The 17,188-nt window shown below is 44.9% G+C and overlaps 1 protein-coding gene across 1 annotated transcript in view; it reads left to right on the top strand.

Annotated features, from left to right (window-relative positions):
* Positions 1-17,188, top strand: part of LOC126232143 (uncharacterized) — a 177,094-nt gene that overhangs the window by 71,275 nt on the left and 88,631 nt on the right. The window contains exons 3-4 of the mRNA XM_049942448.1: positions 15,917-16,071; positions 16,168-16,433. The gene's annotated coding sequence lies outside the window, so the exon portion shown is untranslated. The remainder of the gene's footprint in view (positions 1-15,916; positions 16,072-16,167; positions 16,434-17,188) is intronic.

Genomic DNA, 17,188 nt, shown 5'->3' with positions numbered 1-17,188 from the left:
ACACTTTACAATCAGATTAAAATGTTCGCCCTGAATCTTGTTAATCTTTATCTTTAGACTTACAAACGATCACTTTACGAGAACTGTTACTGTAGTTATAGAGCAAAGGAACATAAAACGTAAGACATCTGTCTTTGTGTTACAACAGTTTGAAAACTCACAAGATAACAGCTGTATGAAATCATTTGCTGATTAGAAACCTCTGAAATTACATGATATTTTCACAGATACATTGCGACAGCCACTGTGCATTACAGTGGACATGAACTCTGATGGTAATTACATTTTTTGGCCTACCTGTGCGAATGGAACGTTCGTCTGCTCTGCAACATATTACTATTAAGGTAAGGATGAAAGCGTCAAAAACGAAATTTCATTTACCGGGCTTGCGAGCGACGTGCAGTACAAGAGGTTATCTATAGAAGTCAAGAATGAAAAATGAGGAACTGAAGTTAACGACTGATAAATGAGGACAAAGGCTCCAAGTACAACTACGCTTCATTAAGACTGGGAAGGGTTGATTATACGCATACCAGAGGAAACACGTGGTGAGGGCCGTCGGTACAGAGTCGGGCTGAGCACAGCACTGCAGCACGGGGGCGCCTAAGCAAACACTCTGCCCGCTCTCCATCATGTGCGACTGGAAAGGGGAAAACTTGTAACAAGTGTTACGGTGCCAAGTACTCTCTGCCATGCTCGTCGCAGTGGCTTGTACGTCGATTCAGATGTAGATATGACGGTGAAGACTCGCTGTTAACCAATATCTCAAGTATGTCTACGTTGTGACGCCACAGTTGTCTATAGTGGTGTGAGGCATTCAGCGATCGGCAGAACAGCCTACACAGGGCTTCTGTGGAGTACATGTCTTCCGTCTCGTATCGTTCCAGGTGCTGGTTAGACGGGCAGGAGTTGTCGGCGCCACGTACGTTGTCACTGCTGGACGACCCACGTAAACTCATTTGAAAATACGAAGTAATACTACGAGACTCGAATACGTGTAACGCAACTAAAGCATAGGGAATAGTACAATCTCGGAATCGTCACATATTTCTAACATTTTCAGTAATTTTCTACGTGACTAAACTAATTGCAACAATTCACACTACTGTCTTAGACAAAATCATTTGCAGTAGTGTTATCAACGGAATACCGAGGCATACGTAATAAAACGGAATTACGTTTTCTGTGACCAGAGACGCCGCACAAAACAGATTCCGCAACAATATAGTTCCAGCCTGGCTGCGGCTATTGTCTTAGCGCCGACGGAGTACAGAGAAATTCGCCGGAATTCATTACGTCTCCGTGTGTGTGAAAAGCGTCGCAGACATCGACACCTTCCCTGGCAGTAATGCGGTCACGGAGAAAAAGGCGGTGCAGTTTTTCGCCGTGATATCGATTTGTTACTCGAGCTCAACTCGGAAACGACACGCACAGCGTCTGACGCAACAATGTCGCCGCCTGCAGCTCCGTTCCCAGCTGTAACGGAATTCTCGGCCCACAGCTGTTTCCGCGGCAGCATACAAACTCCGCGTCATTTTAATTGTTCGTTCGTCTCATATCGACGAATTACAGACCAGTGAAAGATTTTTTTCCTTTCTATTGTCAAATCGCAAGACTGTTCTCTCTGGATAAAGGGAGAGAAGACAACGCCATTTCAGTCTATTCCCGAAGCACTGGAACATAGAAACAGAATATTTAAACGAGTTTGTCAAATTGCTTCATCGCTTTGTTTGTAAGGGCGACGTGGCTTGATAGCGTCCCAAATGAAGCAGTACACACAACGAGAGCTGAATGACAAGCACAAAAATTAATGAGACGTCGTTAAATATGGTGATATCAGGCGGTTCTTTTTCTTTCTCGTCTCAATATGTAGTTACAAGAGTAACGTAATCTGTGTGGCGTCGTGATGTACGTGCGCGAGCGGTTACGCATAATCTGTCGGAACAAGCAGGTGCTACCAGTTTCTTATGACCAGAAGACAACGTAGCTTCACATGTCACCAGTCTTAACTAAACTAAAACCTGCTAAATATTGCCTCAAGACGCATATGTGGATAAGCTCGGCAAAACTTTACTAGCAGCTGGAAGTTTCGATACTTACATCGAAGCACCGGTCCGAACGAAACAAGAAAGTCGTAGTATGCGTCATTCACAGAACTGCTGTGAATACCAGAGACGCTTTGGTACATAAAGTCAGTATACTAAACACAAATTAAAGATTTCAGTAGTACATAGTAGTTCTAGCATAGCAATTCTGTTCGCACTAATCGCGCCAGTTGCTAGTAGTTTGCTGCTATGGACTAGTCAAACACTTGTGAGTGCGGTCACCACATTACATACGAGCGGCTACTAATTATACATTTCTCCTCTGCCCTCGTCAAGGCTACTACGGTACTGTTTAAGTACGTGGCCGGAATGTGTAAGATGTGGCAGCGGGAAAAAGTGACTGGACCGAAAATAGTTTGGCAACAGAGATTGCGGGATTCGATTGTCGAGGCTTGTCACCCGGCGTATTCCAAACGATGGATTACATGAACACCATTTACACGTTTTAAAAATGTGTTAAAACTGTAGCGCCGGCCGCGGTGGTCTCACGGTTCTAGGCGCGCAGTCCGGAACCGTGCGACTGCTACGGTCGCAGGTTCGAATCCTGCCTCGGGCATGGATGTGTGTGATGTCCTTAGGTTAGTTAGGTTTAAGTAGTTCTAAGTTCTAGGGGACTGATGACCACAGCTGTCAAGTCCCATAGTGCTCAGAGCCATTTGAACCATTTTTTGAAGGCTGTAGCAAAATAAAAAGTACGACCTTAAAATGCTTAAACTTGATAAACGTTGCGAATTGTTGTAGTGATAAGAGTTTAAGGACAAGTTCTGTCGATTGTAGGGGCTTCGTACGTGTTGCGTTGCAAAGTAGGTCGTATTGAACACGACGCCTGTGTCGATGTCATGACGCCACGGGTGTGTACCATGAAACGAGGGCTGCCGCGATGTGTACGGAATGTACGTAAATTTTCTCAAGCAGGTGTCTACACCTGCATATCGTGCGTCTCCAGGGCTGGCTTGGCGAAGCTGGGTCGGCGCTGTATATGAGTGTGGACGAGTGTGCCAGCGCTGCCAACACAGTCGTTCAGCTGAGCGGCGACATGCTTGACACTGACCTTTCGTTTACCTCGAATGAGAGTCCGCACGTTAGAATGTTGCAGGAACCACAGCTGTGCGTGGCCGGCCGGCCGCCACACGGGACAGCGGACGGGTTTGCGCAACTTCGCTGTGAAGACGACGGACGCCTCGCGCGCCGACTCTCCGTGCTTTTGTTCACTGCCACGTCTCCGTCAGTGGCGGCTCTGGGCTGGGAACGCGCCTCCGTTACAGACGCCATTTTGAAGTCTGCGTATCGTACCACCACCTGTCGCAACTCCATGAAACTGTGACGGCTGAAGCGGGAGTATTCCACGATTGCCCACCACACATTCCGCATTTTTTTCAAGCGAAACTGGTGGAGAAAAACAAATGTGCTGCATTACTTACTTAACGCCTCTGGTTAACCCTACATTACAAACACTGTAATTACTCCGAAAGTACTAACTAGATTTTGAAGAGCGAAATGCTGTAGACTTGGTCTCTTTCAGAACTACGATACTAACAGCAGAAACTACAACAGTCCTATTGCAAAAAGCGAAATTGATACCGATATCCCTGCGATTAATATAACTACGAAAAGAGACTGTACGTCGTTCACTGAAGCCTTTCTCACAGTGTTTAACATGGAGGCAATTCGTATTACAGCATCTTAAACGAATCCAGAAATGTGACTTGTGGTGCTCAGCTGTATCACTGTGTGTCTTGGGATGAATGATCAGTGTGCTACAGGTGGCTTCACTCGCTTTATGGGCGACTGTCGACAGCTCCACATGTGAGCGATCCTTCGGTGATTGGAGGCAAAGTGACTCTGGCGCCGGAAGGCTACGGCCTCTGTCATTTAACCACTAACACATATTATGCACTTTGCTTTCAAATCCTCACGATACAAAAGACAACTAAAAGATCCAAGTTCTGCGGAGTACATGACATCCCCTCAGAGTCACTAAGATGCTTGGCTACGCCAGCCAGGATAAAACATTCCCCCCCCCCCCCCTGGTGTGCAAGACATATGAGGCAAGCAACCTATCCTCAGAGTTCAAGAAGAATGTAACGATTCCTCTCTCAAGGGAGGCAGGTGGTTACAGGTGCGGAGACAGCGGAACTTCACTTACCCGACCCTCCTTAATTCAGATATGTCGCTCATCTGAATAACTATATAGGATTGGATACTGCAGAGGGAACAATCGATGGTGACAAACATTAAATTTAAATACAGCCACTGGCATACAGAGATCCAAGCGCAGTGGAAGTTAACAAGTCAACATCGAGTTGTGTAGTTTCCTCTATTGGCCCATCTGTTGCGAGTATAGAGGGACATCAAAGAGAAGGAACGTGCTTGTGTCCACGGTCAGCAAGATAGTTGTCATGCAGAGGATGGATAAAGTAGAACTGTTGAACAAAATTGTTGTTTAATTTGTTGTTGGAGCTTCAACGATGTCACATAGGAAGAGGAAACGGAAAGAAATTGAAAACCTTTGTTTCGACATGGTGAGTCCTTATGGTGATATTACTTCCTTTTGTTCGTCTTCGGCCAATGTAAACAATTCAGCAGGGACACCTGTGTGGTCCTGATGAGCACAAACAATGTACGAATAAGTCTAAAATTAAATCCACCGGTTATTTCACTGTATAAAACCCATTGTACTTCTTCCGTATCTTGGCAAAATTTAAGTGAAAATAACTTACAATTTGTGTGTTGCCATGAAAATAAATTTAACGTGCTTTAATGGCATTTAACCAATGTCTTCTAACTGTTTCTCTCATTTCCCGGTTACCCCTGTCCCACCTACATACACTCCTGCGTCCACATGACTGCTGTGCCTGGCAGAGGACTCGCCGGACCGCCTCCGCACTCTGTCTGCAACGTGCCCTTCTCGAACACCACGTGGTTAAAACGACCACTTAAATGTGGTGTGTTGTCTCTTAGTTTACCACGGTGATCATTTCTCCCTGTGTAGGTGGGCTTCAACAAAATATTTTCGCCTATCATATCCGTGTCACTCTGGTCCTATATCGCGATAACACGAAATGAGCTGCCCTTCTCTCAAACTTTTCGGTGTCTTCCGTCAGTCCTATCTGGTAAGGGTCCTATACTGCACAGCAACACTCCAGAAGAGAACGGACGAGTTTCGTGCAGGCATTCTCTTCACAAGACCTGCTGCATCTTGTAAGTGTTCTGCCAATAAACGCCGACTTTAGTTAGCCTTCCCCGCAACGTTATCTACACTCCTGGAAATGGAAAAAAGAACACATTGACACCGGTGTGTCAGACCCACCATACTTGCTCCGGACACTGCGAGAGGGCTGTACAAGCAATGATCACACGCACGGCACAGCGGACACACCAGGAACCGCGGTGTTGGCCGTCGAATGGCGCTAGCTGCGCAGCATTTGTGCACCGCCGCCGTCAGTGTCAGCCTGTTTGCCGTAGCATACGGAGCTCCATCGTAGTCTTTAACACTGGTAGCATGCCGCGACAGCGTGGACGTGAACCGTATGTGCAGTTGACGGACTTTGAGCGAGGGCGTATAGTGGGCATGCGGGAGGCCAGGTGGACGTACCGCCGAATTGCTCAACACGTGGGGCGTGAGGTCTCCACAGTACATCGATGTTGTCGCCAGTGGTCGGCGGAAGGTGCACGTGCCCGTCGACCCCTGGGACCGGACCGCAGCGACGCACGGATGCACGCCAAGACCGTAGGATCCTACGCAGTGCCGTAGGGGACCGCACCGCCACTTCCCAGCAAATTAGGGACACTGTTGCTCCTGGGGTATCGGCGAGGACCATTCGCAACCGTCTCCATGAAGCTGGGCCACGGTCCCGCACACCGTTAGGCCGTCTTCCGCTCACGCCCCAACATCGTGCAGCCCGCCTCCAGTGGTGTCGCGACAGGCGTGAATGGAGGGACGAATGGAGACGTGTCTTCAGCGATGAGAGTCGCTTCTGCCTTGGTGCCAATGATGGTCGTATGCGTGTTTGGCGCCGTGCAGGTGAGTGCCACAATCAGGACTGCATACGACCGAGGCACACAGGGCCAACACCCGGCATCATGGTGTGGGGAGCGATCTCCTACACTGGCCGTACACCACTGGTGATCGTCGAGGGGACACTGGATAGTGCACGGTACATCCAAACCGTCATCGAACCCATCGTTCTACCATTCCTAGACCGGCAAGGGAACTTGCTGTTCCAACAGGACAATGCACGTCCGCATGTATCCCGTGCCACCCAACGTGCTCTAGAAGGTGTAAGTCAACTACCCTGGCCAGCAAGATCTCCGGATCTGTCCCCCATTGAGCATGTTTGGGACTGGATGAAGCGTCGTCTCACGCGGTCTGCACGTCCAGCACGAACGCTGGTCCAACTGAGGCACCAGGTGGAAATGGCATGGCAAGCCGTTCCACAGGACTACATCCAACATCTCTACGATCGTCTCCATGGGAGAATAGTAGCCTGCATTGCTGCGAAAGGTGGATATACACTGTACTAGTGCCGACATTGTGCATGCTCTGTTGCCTGTGTCTATGTGCCTGTGGTTCTGTCAGTGTGATCATGTGATGTATGTGACCCCAGGAATGTGTCAATAAAGTTTCCCCTTCCTGGGACAATGAATTCACGGTGTTCTTATTTCAATTTCCAGGAGTGTATGTGATCGTTCTAGTTTAAGTTGTTCGTAATTGTAATCTCTAGGTGTTTAGCAGAATTGACGTCCTTCAGATTTGTGTGAGTTATCGTCTTACAGAAAACTACCGGATTCCTTTTAGTACTCGTGTGGATCGTGTCAACTGCTGCTTCTCGCATCAGACAGATATTTTGTACTTTGCAGCTTCGTGCGGCGAGATTTTCAAATTGAAAACTTTTGTTTATCGTAACTTCACACAAACGGATTTTTTCCGATAGCGTGAGAGGTGTTGAATTCTTAGGCAGCATTTATACACTTGCTTTGGGCTACATGCGGCTCGTGCGCTGTGCGTTGGACACCCCTGATGTAGATTAACGACAACAGTGGGCGCTGTAACACATTCTTGGGTAACGCCAGGTAGGACACCTGTTTTAGTGATGACGTCTCGTCATTTAGTGCAAACTGTGACCTTTCTGACAGGAAATCACGAATCCAGTCGCTCAACTTGGACGGTACTCCGTAGGCGTGCAGTTTGATTACAAACATAGTGTGTGTTCCAGAATCCTATAGCAAATTGACGTCAGTGATATGGGTCCGCAATTCAGCGGATTATTCCTGTTCCCCTTCTTGTGTACTGGTGTGACGTGTGCCACTTTTCGGCCTTTAGGTACGGGTCTCTCGTCGAACAAGCGATTGTATACGATTGCTAAGTACGGGGCTGTTACATCTGGAAACTAACTGGTGTACTATCTGGACCTGAGGACCTGCCCTCATTAAGTGATTTAAACTGCTTAACTCCTCTGAGGATCTGGACTTCAAAGTTTCTCATATTTGTAGCTGTCATTGACTCTAATTCTGGAATATTTACTTCATCATCTTCGCTGAATTTGGGAAACCGCTTTTAGTGACTGTCATAGGAAACATCAGAATTCCTATCGCAGAGTGCGGGTGGTGCCTGTGTCTTTGGGCTGGTGTACTTTTACTACGACCTGATTTTCTGCCAGTTTTCGAGACACACTTTCTTTGTGGGAACTATTAGATTCATCTCGCATAGAATTCCACGCTAAATTTCCAGCTCCAGTAAGGACATCGCCAGTCACGATCTGGCGTTTTTTCTGTCTTGCGACGTCGGTACCACACTTGGTAGTTCTCATGCACCAAAAGCGTACCTGTCAAGTGAAGATGTTCATGACCCTAGGTATTAGAAAAGGCAGTTAGTTCTGAGTACACATTACATGTTTACCGTTACTGTTTGATCAATGTAAACCGTACCTGAATCGTCTGATAAAGAATAGTGCCATCAAAAGGATGTGAAGAAAGGCGGTAGAGAGGTCAGACACATTACACCAAATAGCTAAAAGGGTTGTGACTAAGACGATACCTGAAAGTAACTCGTACAAAAACTTTATAATGCAGCCCTGTTAAAATCTCAAGCACTTTGGAATTACTATAAAGGTTCCCTAAAGCTTGGGAAACCTGTATGGAATCGACTGGAAAATCCCCGACGTATATGTCAAAGACGATGGAATACACAACATAACCACGGGACCTGTGCGAAACATGCTCGCTGTTACAGTTTTAAATAATGTCAGTATTTGGAATAAGTTTAGTCATTGGTATAAGGGTACTTGTGGGAACAAGAGGAAACATTTTTAAAAACTAACCGAACGACGTGAATTAATAATCGTGGATTATGTATGATACGTTCATGTTTCCAGGAATGTGTTTTGCATTCGGACTGTTTGTCCCGGTTTGTACGAGTGGCAGAGGTCAGGGACTGTCAGAGCATCCACGTAACCTGGAACTTCCTCTCGAGAGGCATTTTCAGTTACAGTGAGCACGTTAGATCATGGTGGCTGTAGGTAAATCAGAATTGAAGGTGGCAATGGCAGATATGTCTGTCGTTTCAGAAGGTATACTCGATTAGGAAAGTCAGCTTGTACAATGGCAGATATAGCGGATAACTGCAGCGGCCACAGACATTATCTGTTACTGTGCTGTATACAAACTGTCCAGTTAATAAGTGCTTTACAACAAATAAAATTATTTTTGTAACAAGGTGGTATGAAGAGGGAGACTCTTATTCCTGTTTAATAACTTAGCTTCGTAGAATATAGGTGTGAAGCTCGGCATCCGCCATACCCTTTTGCGTGTGACAGTTGAAAGTGTCCTTTATGCTAAATTTTCCGCAAGTAGCAAATTTTAGTGCAATACTAATATGGAATGACAGAAGCCGGTTAAAAAACTTTCTAACGATACCTCATTTACCCCCGTACGATTAGTATATGTCGAGAAAAAGAGATGTCTAGTATTAAAAATAGGCCTTAATTATGAGGAAGAAATCCCTCAGGGTGTACGTTTGGAGCACAGCTTTATATGACCGTGAGACACGGACTGTCTGAAACCCAGAACAGAAGAGAATAGAAGCATGTAAGACGTGGTGCTACAGAAGAATGTTGATAGTTAGGTGGACTGATAAGGTAAGGAATCAGGAGGTTCTCAGCAGAGTCGGCGAGGAAAGAAATATATGGAGAAAACAATGACAACAAGAAGGGACAGGATGGTAGGACAGCTGTAAAGACATAACGGAATAACTCGCACAGTACTAGAGGGAGCTGTAGAGGGTAGAAACTGTAGAGGAAAACAGAGACTGGAGTACAGCCAGCAAACAGTTGAGGACCTGGGCTGCCTGCGCTACTCTGAGGTGGAGAGGTTGGCGGACCGCATCAAACCCGTCAGAAGAGTGATGAGTGAAAAAATAAATAAATAAAAGCTACGGTGTGGAGTAGTGGTGAAGACAGCGATGATAGTGACTCAATGACAATGACTCAGAAACGTCAAGATGTGAAGGGGACGTCAGACAAGAAGTGATAACTGATTACAATGGTTCCGGTTCGGTAATTTCGTAGTCCGCTAATTGCAGTGTAGATAGGAGTAAATTCCGTTCGACACTAAATCTAGATGTAAAAATTTCTTTGGAGATCCTCCACAATCGTTTAATAGCATCACTTTTTTATGGGAGCTTGCTAGCAAAGATGGCGAGCGAGACGAACAAATGTGCTGAACAGTTCATAAACGCACACGCAGGACACATTAAAACAGCGATCGTGCGTTCGCAAATGGGTAGAAAAAAGTATTGGGGAATTGTAATCTTTATTCGATATCTTATTCCTCTCAGGGATTGTTTAAAGACTGAATTTTGAAATGTACTATTTGAGGTTCCTTCATTTTAATGACAAGAGTGTTTATTCAAAATGACTCTGGTATTCCCGCTAAATTGTGTGGATACAGATCTGTCATTGATCATCTATAGAAAACATTTGAGGAGGCTTTTTACTCCCGGACATGAGTTATGCCATCATAAATCCCTGTTAATTGTGGAAAGGGCGGGACGTCTATCAATCTCGCTTTGATATTAAATAGTTTCGCTTGTGTAAAGCAGGTAGCGATTCTTTGTGACACTTTGTAACTTGCAGTGGAAAAGACATTGTGTTTAAGCCACAATATAGTGAATATCCTCTAGTGTCTAAAGTCTTTGTTTCACCGATGTTTTAACAATGGAAATACTTTGTCTACCGACAGGTTCTATATTATTAATCAGCGGTTCGATTTTCTCGTTTCTAAAAGCAGTGGCTGCATTGGAACTGTTAGTATTAACGGGAAAGAAATGCCAACGGCTTCGAAGGAGGCAAAACTCGAGAGAGGTAAATGTAAGACCTCTTATAGAGGGAAGCTGATGGCAGTGCGGTGGCGAGACAGCAGAGACGTGTACACGCTTCCCTGTGTTTACAGTGGCGAGCTGCGGCAGACTGAGGAGATAAAAAGTGCAGTGGAAACCTGCAGTGATCCTGGAATGCAGGGACAGAACGGCTGGCGTTGATTCAGCTGACCAATACGGGACCAGTTATTCGGCCACGAGCAAACGTCTTCGAAAATGTATATGCAATGATTTCGCCATTTCATGGACGTAGCAGCTCTGAATCCGTACCTGTTGTTCAACCAACTTGGTGGTAAAATTCCGAAGACTTGAACCTCACAGAAAGAGACAGTATCGATGTCAGCTGATCCTCTCAGCGTGGAACCTTGACAGGTGTCGGTGCCGACACGTGTGGTGGGACGACATCTTCCAGAATAACACACACAGTCTTTCGCGTAAAAGCAGGCGCCGACGCGAAAATGCCGTGTGTGTTGCCAATTGGAAAAAAGCGAGAAGAAAAGCACGTGTGTTTTGTGTAGAGTGCGAAGTTGGGGTTTGTGGAACACGATGCTATGAACAGTATCGTCTAATTTGTAATAAATTTGTTCGACAAAGCTGCACATACACTGATTCCACCAATATTATACTCCAGAATATCGAAACAAATACGAATTATATTTATTTTTATAAAAAGATCGTTATTGTGGAAAGCTGGAAACTATTTTCTAATAACAGTCGCCCAGCTTGAAAAACTCGCGCCAAAGCGCCGACCGAGGTGATTCTGTGACGTAACCTACAATTTACTCGTGAAGCAATAATTTGTATAACTGCAGCTTGCTCCTCTTAAAGGAAGAGAACGTAAACACATATTTGAAGCATGAGAAAATATATCTCGTTTGCTCTCTGTTCCTGTCATGATGGACACTCTCTTTGACACGTATCAATTTTGTATGCAGCGTAATGATTCACAGATTCCTACACTTCTATCGATGTTCTAATAGACGAATATTTCTTTCAGTGTAATTGTTTTTGCTTCAAGAGCGAATCTGTTGTAATATTCTTGCCGTTTTTGGCAGAGATGTAGCAACAATTGTGGAATTGATGTGATCCGTGTTGGAAAAAGTTTCATTGTTTTTGATGTCTTATTGCCACATTTGTGTGTTTTTCATTTCATCAACAGTTGTGTTGGCTTATTTGGTACATTACGTAACGCAGATACTGCATTCCATAGAAGTTTCCCATGTCTCGCGTTCATTGATCCGACTGGAGGTGTTGTGAACAAAACTTCACGTCGTCGAATAAATATACGACGTCTTTCTGCTGAAGGTCAAGTCTTCCGCTGTTTACTAGCCTTTTTGATTCCCTTGTAAGAAAACGACATCCTTCATTAAATATCTATTACTTACAAGAGAATCGTAAGTAAAACGTCCCGAAATGTACCACTTCATACCTCCCACGGTCCTTAGGAAATTAAAAAAAAAAAGAGATGTAATTTTTTGGTTACTGCAGATATTTACAGACGTTGCCTGTTGAAAAACTGTGTTACACATGAATATAAATGATGCTATTCGCATTCCTCGTATATCGCATTCAGAACTATAGCTTAGTGTCCGCTTGGAGCGCTGCTGTCAGGGGTGTACAGAGAGCGGGAAGGAGTGTCGGCAGTGTGTGTGTCGGACTGCGGCGACATTCACCACGAGGGTGGAGAGGCGGGGGCCGCCCCCTGCACGCGAATGAGGCGCTTCTGTCTCCAGCTCTGTCTCCTCCCTCCCTCCCCCCACTTTCCCCGTCTCTGTCCATCTGCCTATCTGTCTAGGTATCTGGAGGACGCAGCATGTTATCTCGGAAGGAGACTTACCAACAGGTGTGGGAGTAGCTTGAGACACGCCTCAGGGACGTGTGTTGCATGCACTGCTGTCCACGTCGTATGCTAATGACCTTGGAGGCAATGTTAACAGTCAGGCCACAGTTCGTGCAGATGATACATTCTCTATAATGAAGGAGTGTCTGAAAGAAGCTGTACAATTTTTTTATTCATATCTTCACATGATTTCAAAGTAAAGCAGGATTTGACAAGTTGCTTTAAGTGGGCAGAAATGTAAAATCGTGTGAAAGTGGTTCGACGAACACTCTGCCACCCACTTCAGTCTGTTTTGCAGAGAAGGTACGTACAAAATTGTGCTCTTAAAAACACGCAAAAACGTCGTATTCTAAGGTTGTTGTAATATTAATGAGTCACTTTTGGAATCAGTCAACTCATACAAAGACACGGGTGTGGCACACTGAGGTGATATAAAATGGAAGTATCACGTAGTCTCAGTTGTAGGTAAACTAGATGGCAGAGTGGACGAGACACTGGATGAATGCGGTGAGTCTACAAGGGAGACACCTTACTAAACACTCGTGTGGTCCATCCTAGACTATCGCTCGGGTGTGTGGGACCCATTACAAAGAGAACTAACAGGGAATATTGAACGCGTACAGAGAAGGGTAGTGGGAATAGGCAAAGTAGTGTTTGCGTGAAAGCCTGCTTACAGGAAATTCCAGAGCCAGCAGTGGGTGAGCAGGGCTGAGCCGGCGTGGGGACGTGTGCCCAAGTTCTGCGAGGGGCTCTCCCACACCCTCCCCCCCAACCTCTCAGTCCCTCCTCCAACACAGGTCACATATGTCCGTGACGTTCAAAAGAATTCTAACTTCCGTCATTAACGCAGTACCAGTGCATCAGCAGACTGTTACTGCAGGGGACCTGCTGTCGTTGTAGGAAAATAGTTAATTGGAGAAGAAATCTTAATTACAAAAATGTTAATAATAAGACTGCTACGGGAATCCTTCCAACTCAATGAAATTCAAAACCAGGTAAGGTTCACAAATTTTGTTTCATCACTCGGTTCTGCTCCTTGTCTCACAAGAATTTGAGTGAGTTGTAGGTTAATAAACACAAAGGGTATACACAAAACATCTTTTCCTCGCTTTTTGAAGAGCAAATTCATGGCTTGTATCTTAAGAACTCAATTTTGGAACCACGCCGTGTTCTATTGACAACGTGCCCGTCATGCTGCTTCGGAAATAATTCTTGACGAGCTCTGAACGTGGAAAGCTTGTTTCAGCGGAGGCGACAGTTCCTGGCACGGCTGGCTAAATTCTGTGGGCGATATAAACGCCGCGAAACGGGTTGCGGTGTCAGTCGAGTATTTCAGTATTAATGTAGGAGTTTTCACGTCATCGGGCACCATTTCTCTGAGCACATTAATGTCTGTCAAAAGAGATGAAGCAACAATGTCTTTCGAACTTTCACAATTTGTGTTTACACTTAGCTCTTTCTCAAGGTTTTTAGATAGTATCTTCAGTTCTTCGTCGTGTATGTATTTTAAACTGTCTGGATAAAACAAAAAACGAGTGTTTTGGAATGCTTAGCCAGTTGGCCAAACCCCTCTTTCTAACTTTTTAACACTGTCTCAACGACAGAGTAGAAAAAATCGCTCCTATACGTCTCCTCTGAAGGTTGAGCTCTGCAAACCATGTCGTCACCTTCAAAATCAAACTGCTTCGCCTTCTTGCCAGTTCTCCTTTCTCCAAATTTTGGTCAAGTCTGCGAAGTTTCAGGTATCTCTTTCGCTGTTAACTGCACATTAACGAAATTCCCAATAAACATAATTAGACTTTCGAGGGATTTAGTTGCCACTTTCACGTCAACGTTTGCTGCTCGAACTGCCTTAATTGTTGCGCTAATGGCAAAGAGAAGGCCGTACTATACGACAACGCCTACAATAAACTCGAAGCTTTTCAAATCGTCCACAGCAAGCGAGTGAGCTTCGCTCTTTGTTTTCGTTTCAACAGCGCTGTCGCTCACCTCAGGCAGGGCGCCTCTGACTTCTCTCGTCTGGCACTTTAACAGCTTTCACACTCTACACCCTACTTTGACATCGACTATCTGAAAGATTCTTCACTGTTAAAGTTGGCGCCCCGCGCAGTAAGATTTCCCATCTCTGAGTGGATGCACTGAAAATAATGTATATTCTTTAAATTACACCACAAAATGTGACTGCTTTTGCAGTAGATTTCGCCGCATCTGATAACACAAGACTGTGGCTGTCACATGGCGCATAAAATGCTCTTGGTTTGCACCTTAATATTCTGGCTTGAACACCAGTTCGATAACCTTTTATAATCGATAACATTGGCTTCTGCAATCATGAATATCGAGTCCTATTTGATCTAGTATCGACAAGACGGTTTCGGTGAAACTTTCTCCTGTTGTTGAAGTGACGTTCAGGAAGTGGAGGAAGTGTTCTTCTACAGTCGCTGCGTCTTCTGGTAAACTTACAGATCTTATGAGTTCATTTTGAATGTTTTTTCCAAGAAAATGGTCATGACTTACTTGAGCCTTTAGCCACCTCTAATGTTCCTGCAAAACAGAGTCAAATTCTGCTGTCATTTCCTTCAAACCAAGAAAACTACCATTATTTCCTTGATAGAGCTTGTCGCTGCCTCCCTTTAAGGCAATGTTACTTTGAGCTAGGTACCTGATGGTGAGTATAATTCAGAACCTGACGCTAATGTTCTTTCTCTTTTTCCAGTAGTTCAAGGTCAGTATGATCAATAGCACTTTGTTGTTTCAAATTACCTCGCATTCTATCCACTTTCTTGTACTGTTTATGTTGTTAAATTATTGTTCATGCTCTTGAATCCGATTTCCTAAATGAACCCAGCCACAGAGTCCATCGCCTGATAGCTTGTTTGACGGAGATCGAATATGTTTACAATAAAAACAAAGAACTTTGTCGGTAGGGTTCGAATACATAAGCCATTTACGATCATTGTTTTTCTCAATTTGGTAAACTTCTTATGTTAAAAATGAGTTGAAAATTTTCTTCAATTCTCGTTTAAAGAATACTCAAAACTTACAATTTTAGTAGGGCCTTTATGTAAAATTTCATTTATCATTGTGGATGTTAAGCTATTAGGCCAGATGCCTCGGTCCAAACTCGTGATTGCTTCACAACTGCTAGCAGTAGGCCTACCCGAATGTGGGACAGCGGGAGGTCCGTATTCCTGTGCTTGTGTTCACCTGAAGCATCTGAAGCACCACACGATGAGAGGCTGCTGTTAACGACATGGCCTTTTAAGCACGCTTAACTCTCACTCTCTGACGCAGTTGGTCGGAGAAATTTTCCGGGAGCGCCTTTTTGTGAGTTCAAAAACTGTTCAGTTGTAGCTTTTTCTTGATCTTTTGAACACATGAATCGTATTTTTTAAATCTGTCCCTTTCATGAAAGGTTTCCTTTTTGGCTCTTTGAGCTCCATAGGACAGACAAAAACACTGTATCTTGACACAGAGTGCACACACAACACGTGAAGTGGCGAAGTAGTGCAGGCATATGTTTAAACTGACGACAATAAAAAAATCATTCTGTGGGAAACAACCTGCTGACGGCTGGAGTGTAATTGTTATCCACAGCAATGACTAGAAATGGTGCGGAGAGCCAGCGAGCAGCAATGAATCGAATCGACGCATGGGCAGCGGCCGTGTGTTGGCAACAGATACTGCTGCGGCGCGTCCGTCTCACAGCCGCTGGTTCCCTCGACTCCGGTGCGGGCATAATTTTCTGAGAGGTACTCCAGTGGCGACAGCAGTGTCACAGTGAGCGTAGAATTGAATTAAATTACCTTAAAATTAGTTTCACAAACATGTTACTTTATTTTTTTCAGCTTGTCCGCAATAACAAAATTAGGACGACAGTCTTCGTATTACATTCGCATGTTCTGCGCGGGGTCCCTGGAAACGCTGCCCCCGTAGCAGACTGCAGTTGGTACCTGCCGGCCTCGCAGCCGTTGGCAGCACTGACTGCGTGCCACAGCCCAGGCGTCTGTCGCATTTGTAGCGAGACGTGTCCAGTGTGACGTTCTGTGTTGGGATTTAGTGCTGCTGTTTCTGCGCCGAGAATTTCTTCTGCTACACCCACACCCTTAATAAGGTAAGGACGACTGTTTTCATGCGTTTCCGCAGTGTTGAATTATTTTCTTTGTTTTCTTTTGGTTTGTTTTTGTAAAGCCACGGTAGCTGTAAGGTCTCATTCAGGTTCACTATGGAGACTATCGCGTATAAAGCAAACCGCGTTCGGTTATTACGGTTTCAAAATACTAACGAATTTCGTATTACAAATCTTGTTATTTTAAAGTCCTACCGAGATTCCTATTAATTCTGCTGTTCTACGGACTTTAGGCATGAGAGAAAAGCATAGGCTCGGACGAGATTTCTACTCGTATTCGCGCCATTTTGTTGAATTTTTTTTCCCGAAATATAGGTTCGTATTTGTACACATGTGATCCATAAAAGGATTATTCTGCGTGTTAGGAATAACAGAACAGAATGACGGATACTGCTTCTGCAAGTAGATAAGATGCTATGGCAACTTCGACTGTTGAGGAACTAAACAATTACTTTACGTCAGGATAGTGCGTAGACCTTGGGACAGTCTGATCCTATTGCTAATTGTTTGAAATCAAACCAAGCTAGACTCATTTCCCGAAGCAGTCGGCTCCACGAAAACTGCCGAATTTAGTACAACTGATCTGTTAGCGTCTTTCCCCCAGTCCTGCATTAGCAATCGTCAGCACTTTAGGTCACGCAAATGTGTTTTAGTACAGAACGCTGTTCCATTGAATTTCGATATTTTCACTTTTCTAGAGTAATGTTTTTGCTGACAAGGTAGTCTGTTGGGTAGTCAGT

Source organism: Schistocerca nitens, unplaced genomic scaffold, assembly GCF_023898315.1.
Source record: "Schistocerca nitens isolate TAMUIC-IGC-003100 unplaced genomic scaffold, iqSchNite1.1 HiC_scaffold_451, whole genome shotgun sequence".
NCBI lineage: Eukaryota > Metazoa > Arthropoda > Insecta > Orthoptera > Acrididae > Schistocerca > Schistocerca nitens.
The sequence above is the reverse complement of the archived record's forward strand: the minus strand, read 5'-3'. Positions and strand labels throughout refer to the sequence as shown.